At 38.3% G+C, this 17,507-nt stretch overlaps 1 long non-coding RNA gene across 2 annotated transcripts; it reads left to right on the top strand.

Annotated features, from left to right (window-relative positions):
- The first annotated feature begins 12,356 nt into the window (after positions 1 to 12,356).
- Positions 12,357 to 16,582, top strand: LOC133804479 (uncharacterized). Of its 2 annotated transcripts, XR_009878504.1 has the most exons (5): positions 12,357 to 13,136; positions 13,236 to 14,677; positions 14,849 to 14,989; positions 15,097 to 15,722; positions 15,819 to 16,582. It is a non-coding gene; the product is annotated as an uncharacterized LOC133804479 (long non-coding RNA). The 2 variants fall into 2 exon arrangements; XR_009878503.1 differs by having other exon boundaries at positions 13,236 to 14,989.
- The last annotated feature ends 925 nt before the right edge of the window (positions 16,583 to 17,507 follow it).

Genomic DNA, 17,507 nt, shown 5'->3' with positions numbered 1-17,507 from the left:
GACAAGAGGAGTTATTTTGTGGTCAGGTTTTGTATGGACACTTACAACATCCTCATTCGTAGAGGTAGACTGAGTGGTGTGTTACGAGGACATTAGTTATATAGTGTAGCTATGATATTTCATTTTAGGATTAAGAGTTGTTGACTCTATTATGAATTTACTGAGCGTATGTGATAATTGTCGCATAATATCTTTCTCTCGGAACTTGAGAAGTCTTGTTACACACATAATATTAATGACGTTCCATTTGTGATGAGAAAGTAGTGGAGTCCTCTATTAGCATTATGACACACACTTATAGATTACATGTCAACGACTACACTGACAAGACTTACCTAAATGAATGTACTAAGAAGACATTTCTTAGTTGGATTGTTCGGTACTCGAGATGTATTTTGTCAATGGGAGTTATTTTTCATCTAATGATGGACATGTTAATGATTGCTATTTGTTGTTGAATACATGCATACAGTGGATCACTCTTTGATATAATGTATGCACATTTGTTGATGTGAGCTGGTGGCTTAATCTCGATGTTATGTTTTGAGTGGATTCATATTGGAAGTTATCTATGTGGTTTATGAATCTTCAATGTCTCATTATATATTATATTTGTATCCTATCGATACAATATGATACATAATTAGTTTCATAGACATTTGTGTTTTGAGATTCTTGCATATAGACACTACTGTTCAATGATCACTTGTTACTATAATTATGTAGTCCAAGTGGGAGAATGTTATAATATTTTATATGGACTGACATAATTAACTTTTGCTCACATTGTGTCATTATTATCACATAACGATAACTACATAATTGGTATTGTATAATATTATTATCAGGCCATAATGGGATGGACATAAAACACTAACATGCTCGGGGCCCATGGACACGCTCTAAAAAACCTTTGGTCAGCAGATTGGGCCAAGACACTAATTTTCTCCCTATTTGGGTACTAGGCCCAATAAGCCCATTGTGACTCATAAAATGGGATATGCCCTTTCATTGTTGGATGAGAGTGGTACGAGTGGTTTTAGGGAGAAATGGAGGAGTAGTGTTCATAAGCCCCTTTGCTCTTCCTTGGTTTGTTTTTGTTTTTGTGCAGGAAAATGATTGAAGAACATAAGGTACTCAATGGGGATTCACAACCAACAATACAAGGTAATAGAGCTAGTCCTAAACCTTTTTTTTGATATGCTTCAAGTTCTATGAGTTGTTTTGGTTGATTGTTTGCACTTAATGTGCATTATTTTCAACAACTTCGGCACACAACCATTAGCTATGGGTGATCAAACTCCATCACCATCTAACTTTAAGTTGAATACTTCTCAAATGGCAACAAAGAAAAAGAAAATGCCATGACCCAAAGATCAATCACTACTTGCAAAGAAGATGAAATCTATGGAGAAATCCCCAATCCAATTTGATTATGAGATGGAAGATGATGATTTGCTAATGTTTAAATTAAAGGTTTGTCTTTTTTAGACTTTGCTTAATTTTATAAACAGTTTGGTATTTTATTATGGATTTCAGGTTTTGATTTGATTATCACTATATGATTTTCATTGTTTTATCTATGTTTTTATTGTTTACTAGATACTTTGGATCAACATTTTGGTTGTTTAGTGTTTTTCTTCACTGTCTTTATGGTTATGATATATTTGGTAGATTTTACTACAGAGTTTATGTAACGCCCTACTAATCCAGGGTCGTTACACTGTGTGTTTAAAATAGTGCTTAACTCATTAAGCAAGTCATTTGGACTCAAAAGTGTAATTAACGCTAATAGAAGGTTTAGGTACTAAAAATTTGGTCAAAAGAATTAAAATTTTCATTAAAGTTAGAAAAATGTTTACATGGGATCCCAAAAAGAGTTTAAACAAAACATAATTACATCGTGTTCACAAAATAGTCTACCTAGGCAACAAAATGAACTTTTGATCTAGTCCCTCGGAAGCCGAACATGTATACGCCACTCCAAAGCCCTCCAACTCATGGCTGGTCAACTTTACCTTTGCCCTTACTTGCACCAGAGCACCCGTGAGCCAAGGCCCAGCAAGAGAACCCAACATGACATAATAAATATTCAGTTAAACATAAACAGTAAATAGCATGCTTCACAAATTATAAACAAGCTCATTCCATCATATAAAAAATATACACGGCCTATGCCAGGCGAGGCACATCACTGGGGTGCCAAGACTACGACTTGTGTCGGGTGAGTGCGTACAACACCCCCATAGTGGCCTTGCTATGATGGCCTACATTCTGCATGATTATAGTCGAATATGGCCCATGCCGATCAATCACACACAATTATAGTGCAATCAGATGCAACAAGTACAATTATAAAATAAGGGTACATAACCCTAGCTACATCAAGGTATATAGTCATAACCGTTCACATATCAATATTGGGGCCAATGCCATACTCTATGTGCATATGCCAGCTTCCTTACATCGATTCCTGTGTTAAAAGAGAAATGATCTCGAGTGTGAATCCTTTCTCGAGCCTCTCGGCAACCCATTCACAACATTCGATAAACGCTCATTAGGAACTTAATCCAATTACGAGATTTAGAATAAAATACCAGCTCTCGAAACCTCCAATTCCATTCAACAGGGTTATGGAATTGTCCCCCGAGCCCCCAAGTGGGTCCCAAAATCTGATTCGAAGAACCCCATACCTAACTCCCAAAAACCAGCAAACTACACATTCAAGGCACCTCATAAACTTTGGGGTTTCTGGGGCAATAGCGCGGTCGCGCCAAACCCTAGCATGGTCGCGCTTGGTCCCCAGAAATTCCAATCACAACCCATAATTTTGAAAAATCCCCCAAATCGAACCCTGTGATTTTCTTGTGATTTCATATGTCAAATTAGACCCAAAACTCGATTCTAACTAGATTTTAGCACCAAATCCAACCTCAATCCATTAACACAACCCACAAACAATACCAAGATACCCTAAAACACACTAATTACACATCAAACAGACAATTTGCAAACTTAGAGTTCTAAACTCATACTTTGCCCCAAAATCTAAGAATCAAACTTTAAATTCTCAGTTTTCAATTTGAATTAGAGCCATAGAACAGTTAATAAATATGTCTCTATCATCAACCCTCCCATCAAGTAGCCTATGATCCACCAATTTAAAAAATTACACAACATTCCCCAATTTAACTCAAGAACACTCAAGAACAACAATGGAAAACATCAAGAGTTGCTAACCTTGCTCTAGATTTCAAAAATCTTAGCTGCTAATGGTTGTGGTAGCTGCTAATTCCCTTTCTTGAAGCTTAATTTCTCTTCAAATCCTCAAATCCCCCAAGCTTGCACTTAGCTTATGGGTAAATGGTGTTTGGGTGGCTATGGAGAAGAAACTAGAGGGCATGTGTTTGGAGAGAAAGGCTTAGAACGTGAATGACAGAGTGGGAAGCTGAACTTAGCCAAAAGACCCTTTTTCCCTTCCCACTCAATTGCCCCTACCCAAGGGTATTTTGTTCATTTACCTAAAAAATATCTAATTATGCCGTTAATCCCCAAATTATCAACTAATCCATCAAACATAACTATTTCACCACTCAATTTCATTTCACCAATAATTCACAAAATATAGAAATTCCCAAAATACTCCTAGGCTCGACTTGAGCCAAGTGTTTTTTTTTTCCTGTTGTGACTTTTTTGCAAAAACTACTCAAAAGTATCCAATCATGCCGAATATCACATTGTTGTACCCAGTTTTCGAGCCATGTTAAATGTGACCTCGAAAGCTGGATTCGCAGCGAATGAGCTCGTACAGTTTGAAGTATGCTCCAGGATTAAATATCGAGCCTGCAAAACTGAGACGACCTCGATTGTGGTGACCTCGAAATATTTACGATCTCGAAAGGTAGCTTCCAAGACGCATCTATCTTCAGGAATGACCTCGGATCAGGGGTTCCGAGCCTGACGCGCATACGATCTCGAAAGACATGTGACCTCGGGAGATGTCGTTAGCTCGAACGATGATGTGAGACCTGGGAGAATAAAGCCTCGGAGATATATGATAATAACTTTGAGTATCTACAAGTGTTATCCACAAGAGACGCAGTCTACATTTATTACTGTAAATCCCCTAGAATCGTGGGATATTATTTGATTAGTTATACGCCCCCTGGTCTTCAGGGGACGTTTCCTTTTATAACTGATTATAGGCATTTAAAGCCATTTATTTTATTTACACAAAAAGAGTAACTACCCAAAATATGTGGGAGAGTATTCTGCAACCTTCTCTATAAATAGAGAGGTCATGCACCATTGTAAATGATCGAAATTCTGAACCTTGAGAGAACACTCTGAAGAATTCATGCTTAAGAATTTTCAGAGATAATCTTGAGTTTAATAACAGAGACTCGTGGACTAGGCAGATTTAACTGCTGAACCACGTAAAAATCGTGTTTTGTGTTGTTATATTTTAATTGGTCATTACTGTTTGCTGTTTACGTGCTCTCCTTTCACTGTTGACGAAAAACGGCGTCAACACACATATATCCATATAATAATGTGGTCTCAAAGTACATAATAAATACAATTATACCCTTAACGGGTGAACATTACGAAAATGTCATTTTTTAACAAAAGTAGGTCTTTAAACACATTTAATACATATAATCATGCATACTCAATTATATAATAATATAATTCACAAAATTACCCCTCATGCCCTCCTTGCACGCTAATCAATGTTCTAAACCTTGTTAGGAGTTTTGGGTGGCTAAGGTTTATTCTTTGGCTTGTTTTTTGACAAGGGTTTTCTGTTTATTAAATCATTGGTTTATTTTTGTTCCATTTCATTTTTTTTTATAATATTTGGCTAGCATTTGATTGTGTATGGTTTTCACTTTAATTGTTCGATTTGTTTTTTTTTTTTTTCTGTATTTGTTGTTCAAAAATTGGTTATGGGTTTATATTCATTGTTGATTTGGGGTTTGCAATTTATGATTTTGGGTTTGAGTAGGTTTGTGACAGTGTAGGTATCTTGGTTTGAGTGGAGGGGTTTATTTTTGTTTTGTGCTTTTATTAAGGTTGATGTGGTTCATTAACATGGTGGTTTATTTTTACTCTATTGCATTTGGTTCTTATATTTTCAAAATGACACGTTATAGACTACTTATGTCATTTAGTTATCGGTTTATATTTAATTGAATAAACTTATTGGTTTATATATTGTTTTTCATTTAGTTATAACTTATAGTTTACTTATATTTTTGTTTTATTTGTCTTTTGGTTTATCGTTTTCTCCTTTTGTGTAATTACAACCCAATTTATGTCATGATATTAACACCAAATTTTATGTCAAATAAGTTTTCATTACTGGTTTATATATTTAGTTTCATTTTGTTATATTTTGTAGTAGTTAATTTTTTTTTTATTGTTTAATATAATTGTCTCAACTATTAATATACTTTTTGGTTTATTCAAATTATTATGTTTTGATCTTTCCAAATTGTAGTTGCATCCTAATTTTCTAGTACTGTAATTGTTTTAGGTCATTTTTAATTTAAATAAACTTATCAGTGTTTATTTTTGGTTTCATTTAGTTATATTTTAGAGTTTTTTTCCTTTTCTTTTTGTTCTTCGTTGTTATTATTTTCACATAATATTTGGTTTATTTATTTGTTTGTGGATTCTTTTTCCAAATTTCTAATTACATTGTCTTTCTCTATTGCAAGATATTATAAACCTTTTAGTTTATGTTGCTTTTAGTAGATAGATTCGAGTAATCAGAACGAAGTTTTTGCAGATTTAAGCCACTATTTTTTCTTGCTCTACAATTTCAAATGCATAAATGGGCTATATTTTATGCTTGAATCTGTTTTGATTTTACTTTATTGTTATTATTTTGTTAATTAACGTGAATAGTAATTATAGTATATTCTATATATATTATAATTATTAATTAATTGGTTTGAATAAAAGAATATTCATAGAAGGATATTTTATTTATGGTAAGTATTTGTATTTGATTACCATTAATGCTATTATTTTTGCACTAATAATATAAATATAATTTTGTGTATCATTATTGTGGTTTGTTTAGATTAGTAGTATGCTTATAAAAGAAGCCCTTATTTGTTTAGAGCATTTACTCAAAATCCTAAGAATGTTCTAATTCTATCTCCTTCGGAGATAATTAGGTAAAATACCATTCTAATACCATCAGCATCCTCTCCATCATTTATTACTCCAAGTCCTTGAAAAAAAATGAGTGTTTGTTCTCGGATTCGAACCTATCCCGAGAGTTGAGTCTGACACTAGTTTTGTGATAATCGATATGTCTAGATTTTTTTCATGCTCTTCTATAACATTGAAATCGAAATCTTACACTAACAATATGATAGTTGATAAATTTTAGTTTTATTATTTTAATTACTGTCCAGTTACTTTAATTATAGTTACTGTTTCAGTCAAAATCTTACATACAAATTTTCCCCTAATTACTTCACCATGAATAATGAAAGCTTGAAGAGAGGAGAGAAGCAGAGAGTATATTTGGGAAAAGTATTCAATTGAATATGGAGCTCATCCATTTATAGTTACAGCATTTTGGCTTTATACTCAATATTAAGGCTATAATATAATGACCCCTGTACATTAGGTAATGACCATACTAACTATAATTACAAGACACTAATATGTACATTGATGACTAACACTACTTATCATACCCCCGCAAACTCATAGGTTGGTGAAGAACTGTGAGTTTGGATCGAAGTTGCAGAAAACGGGCAGAGGGGAGAGCCTTGGTAAGGCAGTCAGCAAGCTGGTCTTCTGAAGGAGTAAAGCGAACAACAAGCTGTTTGGAGGCCACACGCTCACGGATGAAGTGAAAATCAATATCAACATGCTTGGTTCTGGTGTGCAAGACAGGATTGGCAGTGAGATAAGTGGTGCTAATGTTGTCACAAAGCAAAACAGGGGCTGCTTGTTGATGCATACAGAGATCACGAAGTAAAAATTGCAACCAGGAGAGTTCATCAACTCCATCAGCAAAAGCATGAAATTCGGATTCAGTGCTGGAACGGGAAACAACTTTCTGCTTGGAAGAGTGCTAGGAAACCAGGTTGTGACCAAGAAAAACACAATAAGCGCCTGTACTACGACGATCGTTAGGACACGAGGCCCAATCAGCATCAGTATAGCATGTTAGATTATAGTCAGAACAAGGCTGAAGAGTGAGACCATGATGGGTCGTTCCTTTGAGATAACGAAGGATGCGTTTAACCTCCTGCCAGTGCGAATCAGTAGGAGAGTGCATAAACTGGCAGACACGATTAACAACAAATGAAATGTCGGGCCTTGTCATAGTACAATATTGGAGAGCACCAACGATGCTCTGGTATTGAGTGCCATTTGGTAATAGAGTGCCATCATGAGCAGATAACACAGAGGCCGTCGACATAGGTGTATGAAACTCCTTAGAGTCAAGCATGGCAGCACGATGAAGTACATCCTGGATATATTTATGCTGAGAGAGATGAAGACCAGTAGGTGTGGGATGAACCTGAATGCCCAGGAAAAAATGGAGCTGACCCAAGTCGTTAATGGCAAACTGAGATTTTAAGGCAGCAAGAAGGGAAGAGATGGCAGAGGAGCTATTACCAGTGAGAATGATATCGTCGACATACACCAACAACACCAAAAAAATGGATGGAGCACGAAATGTAAACATAGAGGAATCAGCAGCGAAATTAACAAACCCCCAAGACAAGAGAAAAGAGCTAAGTTTGTTGTACCAAGCACGGGGTGATTGCTTCAACCCGTATAGTGCCTTGTCAAGACAGCAGACATGATCAGGAAAGTTAGGATCGATAAAACCATCAGGTTGTTGCATATACACCGTTTCAGAAAGATCCCCATGTAAGAACGCATTCTACACATCAAGTTGTTTAAGAGACCAGCCTTCAGATATTGCTAAAGTCAGCACAATGCAGATGGTAGCTGGTTTAACAACTGGGCTAAAGGTTTCAAAATAGTCAATCCCTTCCGTTTGATGATAACCCTTAGCCACTAACCGGGCTTTGTACCGATCAATTTTACCATCAGCAGTGAGTTTAACACGAAAAACCCACTTGCAACCAACCACATTGACATGAGGAGGCAGAGGGACAAGATGCCAAGTCTTGTTGGCTAGAAGAGCCTTATATTCAGTGAGCATGGCTTGATTCCAATGAGCAAACTTCGCTGCCTGTTTAAAAGTAGAAGGCTAAAAAAATGCATCAGTTATCATACTTAAAAGAACTCGAGGCTTATGAATACCAGCCTTGGCGCGGGTAATCATAGGATGAGCATTACAAGGTGGTGCAGTGGTATGCTCACATTGGTCAGGAAGCTCAACCACCAAAGGAACAGTAGCTAGAGGAGACGGAGAAGAAGAGGAAGAGATAGAGGGAGAAGAAGGTGATAGAGTAGGAGGAGCAGTGGAAGACACGGGAGGAGAAGAGGGCGGAAGACAGAGACATGGATGAGAAACAACAGAAGGAGACAAAATAGGAATGGAAGAAGGAATATAAGAAGGAGTTGAAGAAGAGGAGGAATTAGAGGAAGAGAATGGAAAATAGTGCTCATTGAAAATGACATGGCGAGAAATGTAAATGCGACCAGTGGAAGGATAAAGGCAAAGATAGCCTTTGTGTTGGGAACTATAGCCAAGGAATACACATTCTTGAGAGTGAAATTGGAGTTTATTTGCATTATAGGGTCTTAAGAATGGAAAACAAGAGCAGCCAAACACACGCAAAATGTTATAATCAGGGAGTTTATTATAAAGAGTAAAATAAGGACTGCGATTTTGAAGCACAGGGGTAGGAAGGCGATTTATAAGATAGGCTGCAGTAGAAAAAGCATATGGCCAATAAGCCAAAGGGGTATGAGAGTGAGCAAGAAGAGACAGACCAACTTCCACAACATGACGATTTTTTCGTTCAACGCGGCCATTTTGTTCAACAATATGGGGACAAGAGAGCTGATGGAGAAGACCAAGAGACTCAAAATGAGATTTGAACGAGCGAAATTCACCACCCCAATCACTTTGAACACGTTTAATTTTAGCATAAAATTGTCGTTCAACCATTTTTTGAAATTTAAGAAAGGTAGGAAACACCTCAGATTTAGAAGCTAAGAGATAAAGCCAAGAAAAACGACTGAAATCATCAATAAACAATACAAAATAACGAGCCCTAGTAACAGATAATTCAGGGGAAAGGCCCCAAACATCACTATGTATTAATTCAAAAGGAGCTGTCGCTCTAGAGTTAGACAAAGAAAATGGCAATCGGTGAGATTTATCCATTTGACAAGCATTACAAAAGGAAAATTGAGAAGAAACATTGTTATGAAAATTACAATTTGAAAAAACTTTTGAAATAACTCGAGAAGAAGGATGGCCGAGGCGATTGTGCCAAAGAGAAGAGTCTTGAGTCCGAGTGAGATGACAGGAAACGGTTGAACCAGAGGAAGATGGAGAGAAGGAGGGACTGACTTTGTAGAGACCACGATCAAGCACCCCTGTGAGAAGGATTCTCTTGGTGACCTGATCCTTGACAAAGAAATTGGAGGAATGAAATTCAATAAGAACATTATTATCATGACATAATTTTGAAACACTGATGAGATTATTTGTGAGGCTAGGAGTGTGATAAACATGATTAAGGGAGAGAGGAACGAATTTGGAAGGTAAAGAAACATGACCAATATGAGAAATTGCAAGAGACTTACCATCACCAACTTGAACTTGCTCGGACCCGTGATAAGGAGAAGCCCGATCCATTAGCTGAGATTCTGGAGTAAAGTGGTGAGTAGCACCAGAGTCCATGAACCAGTTGGCTGTAGAGAGAGCCGAAGAACCATCATGGCCAGTGAACCCAGAGAAAGGAGTTTGAGGAGCGTTTGGTGATTGAACCATGGTGTTGAAACTACGAGGAGCTTGGGGAATATATGCCAGATTGGTACGATGGTAGCATATGTTAGCAGTATGGCCAATTTTGCCACAGATCTGACAAGAGGGATGAGAGTGAGGTAATTTGGAACTGTTTTGGGGAGAGGATGAGGCAGGGAAGGGAGGTCGAGAGCCCAAGACACCAGGGAATGAAGATGGGGAGGAATTGTTTTGGGAAAATTGTGGTGGTGGCGGTGGAGAAAACTGATTAGAGTAAGGTTTTGGGTGATTATTAGTATTGTTCTGGTATGGGTATTTGGGAAATTTCTTTCCAGTATTTAACTGAGAAAGATTAGCTTGAAGGGAGCTCTGAGTATCCTCACTATTGTTCCGTTCCATCCGATAATCGAAGCTGAGTAATAAGCTGTATAGAGTTTCCATGGAAGGTTTATCAGATCGATTGAGTATACCTGTAACATAGGAGTCATATGCTGGACCCAAACCTTCAAGGAAATACACTTGTAGATCATTGCGTGAGACGGTCTCCCCTATAGCAGCGAGACGGTTGCAATACCCTTTGATGCGTTGAATGTACTGGGCAGCGGTGAGCCCTGATTTTTTTATCGTCTGGAGTTTGCCCCGAATTTCAGAGATTCGCGCCATGGACGAAGATGAGTAGATCTCTTCCAAGGCACTCCAGATTTCGTGTGCCGAGTTGAAGTTGACAATCTCGCCTAGCATCGCTTCTGTGAGAGATGAATAAAACCAAGACATAATCAGACGATTGTAACGATTCCATGAGGTATATTCAGGGTTGATGATGGTTGAATCATCGGGAAGAAATTTAGGAGGGCAAAGGTGAGTTCCATTTACAAATCCATCAAGGCCGTAAGCCATAATCACATTGAGTAATTGATTTTTCCAGATGAGATAATTATTCTCATCAAGTTTGACAGAAAAGGTTTGATTCATTGAAGGGAAGGAGGATTGAGTATTGGGAGCTGCATCATTGAGGTAGTTGTTTTGATTGTTTTGTGTGACCTGAGTTCGGCCGGTGGAGACTTGGGAGAGATCATGATGTTCAGCCATGGTTCTGATACCATGAAGAGAGGAGAGAAGCAGAGAGTATATTTGGGAAAAGTATTCAATTGAATATGCAGCTCATCCATTTACAGTTACAACATTTTGGCTTTATACTCAATATCAAGGCTATAATATAATAACACCTGTACATTAGGTAATGACCATACTAACTATAATTACAAGACACTAATATGTACATTGAGGACTAACACTACTTATCAAAGCTAAACTACTTTATTGCTACTGCTCCGTAATAGTTAGCGCATTTCATTGGTGAAGTCGTTCGTTTGAACTTGTCCAATCTTGGATTGAATAAAGAAATCAAAGTATAAGTACCTGCACAAAACACTCAAATGTCTAAGTCAACACTTTGCTTTCTCTCCCAATCTTTAATATGAGCAAGTTTTGACTAGATTTATGTTTGGTTGTCCCAAATGTGATCCCCCGTCATCTATTTATAGAAAAATAATAAAGGGTAAGGTTAAGAGCACTTATCCTTATTATCCACGTGTCAGAATTAACTCACCCTTCATTCTCATTTCACTCTAAAAAAAGAGTGTAATGCTCATTTTTCTCCTTAATTAAGCATTGAGCTTAGCTAACTATTCAATCAATTGAGCGCTGAGCTCGGTTAACTATTCAATCAATTGAGCACTGAGCTCAGCTAACTATTCAATCAATTGAGCGTTGAGCTCAGTGAACCATTCAATAGTTGAGCGCTAAGCTCAGCTAACTATTCAATCAATTGAGCGCTGAACTCAACTAACTATTCAATCATTTAAGAGCCGAGCTCAACTAACTATTCAATCAGTTGAGCGCTGAGATCAGCTAACTATTCAATCAGTTAAGCACTGAGCTCAGTTAACTATTCAATCAATTGAGCGCTGAGCTCAGCTAACTATTCAATCTTTTAAGAGCTGAGCTCAGCTAACTATTCAATCAGTTGAGTGTTGAGCTCAGCTAACTATTCAATCAGTTGAGCGCTGATATCAGCTAACTATTCAATCAGTTGAACGTTAAACTCAGCTAACTATTCAATCAATTGAGCGCTGAGCTCAATTAACTATTAAATTAGTTGAGTGCTGAGCTCGCAAAATTTTTCTTTATATCCACCTATAAAATCATTATCCCCATACAATTGCCGCTTGCCTTTTTCCATTTAAGATGTTCGATAATGGATAAAGGCAACATCTTTTATTTTGGCGGTCACTCTGTTTACCTGCGCTAAAGCATCCACTTCCACACGTGTGCGAAATCCCTGCCAACATTTATTACCAGTCCAATCTTTCAAATTCCAAGTCAGTCACGTGGAAAAGTTTCTCACTCTTATAACCGTTACATATTTCTTGATTTCATATCTCCTCTTCATTTTCCTTCTTCTGCCCAAACCTTCGTTCTCTGAGTTTCAATCAGTTTTCTTTCTTTCACCTTTCGAAATTGGTTCATTTTTATTTTTATGCCGCCATCATTTTTTTGCTCCAAATCTTCCTTTCCTCTTGCTGATCGTTTAAAAGTGGCTTCCAAGCGCTCCAAAAAATCTTCTTCTAAAGCTTCCTCCTCTTCTCCAGCGATCAACCATGTCAAAAGCCCTAAAACTCTCAAAGAGAAATACGATGAGGCGTGCACAGATTTAAAACGCAAGGGTTGCATTCCATCAACTATTAATCTCCACCGTTTATCGGAGGAAGAAATCAAGAAATGGCGCTTAGAGGACATTTGTGCTCCAGACGAAATCATCATGGATTCCAAACAGCTGGAGTTTATTTGTCTCCCTCTTCCTCCTCTTTTAATCCACTTACTGGTGACTACGGAAATCCATCTGATGCTTGTTCCTAATGACATACAATCAGTGTGCGGTGCTGCCATGATCGACCCTTTCTTCAAAACGTTTATTAATGTTCAAGATATCTTCTCCTGCTTTTCGCGTACTTTTCATCCCTGAAATGCGGATGATCATCCTTTCAACACTTACTACCTTTCTCCAAGGAAAAAACGCTTCATGTTCAAAGACCACATAACGTCCAACAAACATTGGGATGAGCTTCCTTTCGCAGTTAGCAGAGAATGGTTCCTCTCCTATGTGTGCCCAAGGATAATTTCTCCTTGCCCAGAGTTTTTCAACCAGGTTCGCTATCACTTTTTATCCTCTTCCTCTTTATTTGTGTTTCTCTCGTGCTTCTTTCATTGCTGAATTTTAACCTTACTTTTGTCACTATCTCTGCAGAAATCGAATGGCCTTCCAATGTTTCTTGGTTTGAGCAGCGTTATCCCAACTCCGTCTTCTCAAAGTCGTGCGTGAGCATAAAGACTATGCTATTTCAATTGATTGCATGTTCAAGAGACCTTTCAAGAGCCTGATGCTTCGCCTCAATTTTCCCCACATCATTGATCGTCAAGCCACCTTCTTTCTAGCTGATTGTAACAATCAACTAGAGCAGCAGTATTACGACAAGTATTCCTTGTGTGTGAAAGCCTACACTGAAGCCCTTGTTTTTCCATGGACTACCTTTCCACGCAGAAGCTCCTTGTTTCTACCGATTCTGTGCAAACTGCTGATGTTGCTAAAGTGAGTTCCGACTCAGAAGCTAATCGCGGGGTTAACTCTGAGCAGTGTGCCAATTCCCCTTTGGTATCTCTCCCATCAATCGAGCATTCTTAATCTTCTCCTACTGCCAATCCTCTTCCCACTTTGGTAATCACTCCCTCTAGTGTTGACCCTTCACTGGCGATCATGTCGAGTACTAATGCACATCCTGATGTAGCAGACTTCATGGTTGCACCTCCTCCACCCACTCCCCATTCTAAAAGGAACACTGTTGCAACCAAAGGCAAAGGTGTCAAAGATTTTTCTTCCAAATCGAGCAAAAGTAAACGTCTTTTGCAATCTGCGCTTGCTGATCTGTCTGAGCTTCCCCCTACTCTCAAGTGCGCCAAACTTCCTTCCATTTCTGATAACAGAAATGAAATTTCTCCTTTGGCTTCCTCTACCAGCTCATTACCTCATAGTACTAGTAACTTGCCTTCTTCTAAAATTCCACCTCTGGCCTCCCTCCTCCCACATTCTGATCAAGTAAGAAGAATTAATCACATACTTCAAAGTATGCTTACTAGAGCTCAAAATATCACAACACCACTCACTGGTTCAGATTCTCTTCACCCTCCTCTTTTGAATGCAATCCATACCACTTTACCAGATTCTAGTTATGTTCCTTTTTTTAATTCAATCATAGTCTCTACCACCCTTACTCCACATTCCAATGTGCCTCTGCTAGGACTGATTCCTCAAATGTCATATTGGCTTCTATTCCAGCTAGTGACATCCAAATTCCATGTGTTTCTACGCCAAATGCTCCTATTATTTCTGCTCATCCTGTCGTACCAACTTCAGTAGGGTGCATTACTCCGTTGAGCGCTCTCAAGCAACATTTGAACTCTGTTCTTCTCAACACCTCAAACCTTTCTGCATTCGCTACAAGTGATAGCCCCGGGGTTCTAAATGTCAAAGATTTTCAATTGGTACAACTCTCGTAGGATCTCCCCGATCTTTATAACTCTTATGACGCTACTGTAGCTACTATTGAAGCATCGCTTCCCGCGACCCCCACTTCTCAACTCGCTGGGGATGCTATTTTCACCATAGCTCCAACTACCACTGTCTCAATTGCTGTAAGTGCTACTCCAACCATTATCTTTACTAATATGGACATTCACTGCCCCTTCATGCCCCCCAATGAAATGGCTAAGCAAAATGAAGTCGATGCAATTGTTAATCTTGTTTGTGTGGGCGGTGAACAAACTGAAACTATTCCCGTTTCAACAACATCTCCATCTGAACAGGTAATCCCATCATGCAGTTCATTTGACGAAGAGAAAATTCTGGAGTTGCTTCCATTACATGTTGTACCGGTAGCGCTTCAAATGGGAGGCTCTTTATCCCTGGCCTTTGTTTCTAAGCAGCTGGAAGCACATCTCTCTATGGTAATGTTCTAACACCCTTGTAGGATTTGTCACGTGTAAGTCCATGCCAATTACTTTAGGTTTACTAACTTGTTTTGTTGTTAATTGAACATGCTCGATTCTACCAGGAGTTGCAAAAAACTCATGCCAACGAGGACATGGATGCTCTCTGCCATCGCACTGAGATTGACATTGCGCTGCATAGGTCCGCTCTGAGGACAATTTAGACCGTGTGAGTCAAAATAGAATGGCATTATTTGAAGCACAGAGTCAGCTTAAACAAGCTGAGGAAGCCATTCAAGCTGCCCAGGTGACATAAACTATGTGCAACAAGCTTAGAACCAAATGTCAAGAGTTAGAGGCTAAATTACCAGCCAATGGTGATTGGCAAAAGAAGCATGAAGAACTCGTGGCCACTCATGCTCAATGCACTGCACAGGCTGAGAAAATGGAGGTAGCGCACAAAGCTGCTGTTGAAAATATGCGCGAAGCTTGTAAAGCTAAAGAGGATTTATGTGCCAATCTACTTTCATCAAAAGCTACCTTGGAAAAAGATGTGGAAACGTTTAATTCACAAGCCAAGTTAGCTAAAATAGCGTTTGACTGTAAAGAGAAAGCTTATCAATCCACACTGGCTGATTTAAAGAAAGCTCAGAAAGAGATTGATCAACTTTTCTCTGATCATGCAACAGAAATAACGCGTATGAATGAGGAGAAGCAACAACTAAAGTTGGCAATCCAAGACTCTAAAACAGTAAAATTCCATCTTTCCCCATTGGTATTTTAAATGTTTATCAACTTATTTTTCACTTATTCTCCGACTTACATATTTTTTGACTTATCTACACAGAAACTGGAGGCCATTCAACTTTAATGTACCACAGTTCGAATAATAGATAGATACTGCGCGGAACAGAAGATGAGCATCATGGGCCGCACTAACTTAGGCTACTATCTAGATTGTCTAATCGAGCATGACGATCAGAGCTTACAGGATAAGAAGGATCTACTTCAAGAGTACTGTGATGACCAAAGATTAACAGTTGGTCAATATAGTGTGGACTTTTATATAGAAAAATTTAGCAATATTGACATCTGCTACCCGGCTGAACATATTCAAGCTTTGAGGGAAACTAGCGACCCAGCTAGGTTTATAAATGACGCAAGTAGCGTACCATTCCAAGGTGGTACTAGCGATATGTCAGAGTCCTCGGCGCATAAAGATGTACCAGAGTCGTCTGCATTGAAGGATGTACTAGAGTCATCTACGCAGAAGAGCACTGTTGAATCATCTACTAGGGACGTTGTTGGGGAATCTGGAGTTTGCAGCAAGTCCCAAACGATAGAAATCAATGTTCCAACTAGGTGTGATGCCCACGTGGATTACACCAATGTGCCTCCCCCGCAGGAACAAACTGAGCAAGGGAACAACAGTAGTTAGTATTAATCTAAGTTTTGTAAATGTTATGCTAGTTTTTTTGTTCACGTAACTTCCTTTCTACTTGTTCCTCTAAATATTGCGTATGCTCTTTTGATTTTCAACGTTGAAGTAGACAATTACTATCATTATGTTATTGAAGTTGTCATAGTAATTAAATCTAATATTTCATTTCATATTTTGTACAATTGTCCACTGCATCACTTGTCTCTCCCCTTTCTGTTTGTTGAGCTTCCTAAGACATGTATTCTTGCTACGATAGAACGTTACACAGACCGTTTATACCATTTGCTCTTGGCATTACTTGCCAACAGTACCGCTGGTGGGAGTCTTTGCCATGTAATCACTCCCACTGCGATGTTACATTTTTATTCATCATCATTCCTTTTTGTGCCTGCAGTCTATGGCAAATGATAATCTCTCCTAATTGTCACAGCTGTGCTATCAGGTGAAGCACACCAGTCATAGTACTCAACCCGTAGGCTGAGTAGGATTTTTACTCGCAGTTATTGTCTCACATCTACATGTACTTTGCAACTGATGCTGAACAAATGCCTTCCTCACCATATTGCTAACTTGCGCTACCAATTGGGCTCAAAAGCGCTATGACGTGCTCTCGCTGAGCATGAGCGCAGAATGACTCAGCACTTCATGCGTCCTGCTCATTGCTACAGACGTTATTAATCTACTTTCCTTAATTTTGTTAAAATTAGTTTTTATTTTGTATTCGAGTCTCGCGAAGATGTGTCTCTTAAAATTTGTATAATCTGGAAAAGTTTGTATAACTTTGGTGTTGTTATCAACTACCCTTCTCTGAAATTTTTTAGTAATCAAAGCATGGAAAATTATGTGCAGTTTCGTTAGTTCAATCTAACATATCCACTCAGTGTCGTTATTACGACATCTTAACTCATATGTGCTGTATCGTTGTACTAGCTCTATTTTAAGAGCCCTTTTATAATATCTGCCTTTCGTTTTGTGCGCAGTTAAGGTATTTGGTCCATTTATTCTGTGATTCCAACAGTAAGAGTATACAGTGACTCTGTGCAATTTCGAGTGTTGCAATGTTGTGCCATGCTATTTGGTGCTAGTCGTTTTACA

This window comes from Humulus lupulus, chromosome X (assembly GCF_963169125.1).
Source record: "Humulus lupulus chromosome X, drHumLupu1.1, whole genome shotgun sequence".
Classification (NCBI taxonomy): domain Eukaryota; kingdom Viridiplantae; phylum Streptophyta; class Magnoliopsida; order Rosales; family Cannabaceae; genus Humulus; species Humulus lupulus.
Note: the sequence above shows the minus strand (reverse complement) of the source record. Positions and strands in the feature narration are given on the sequence as shown.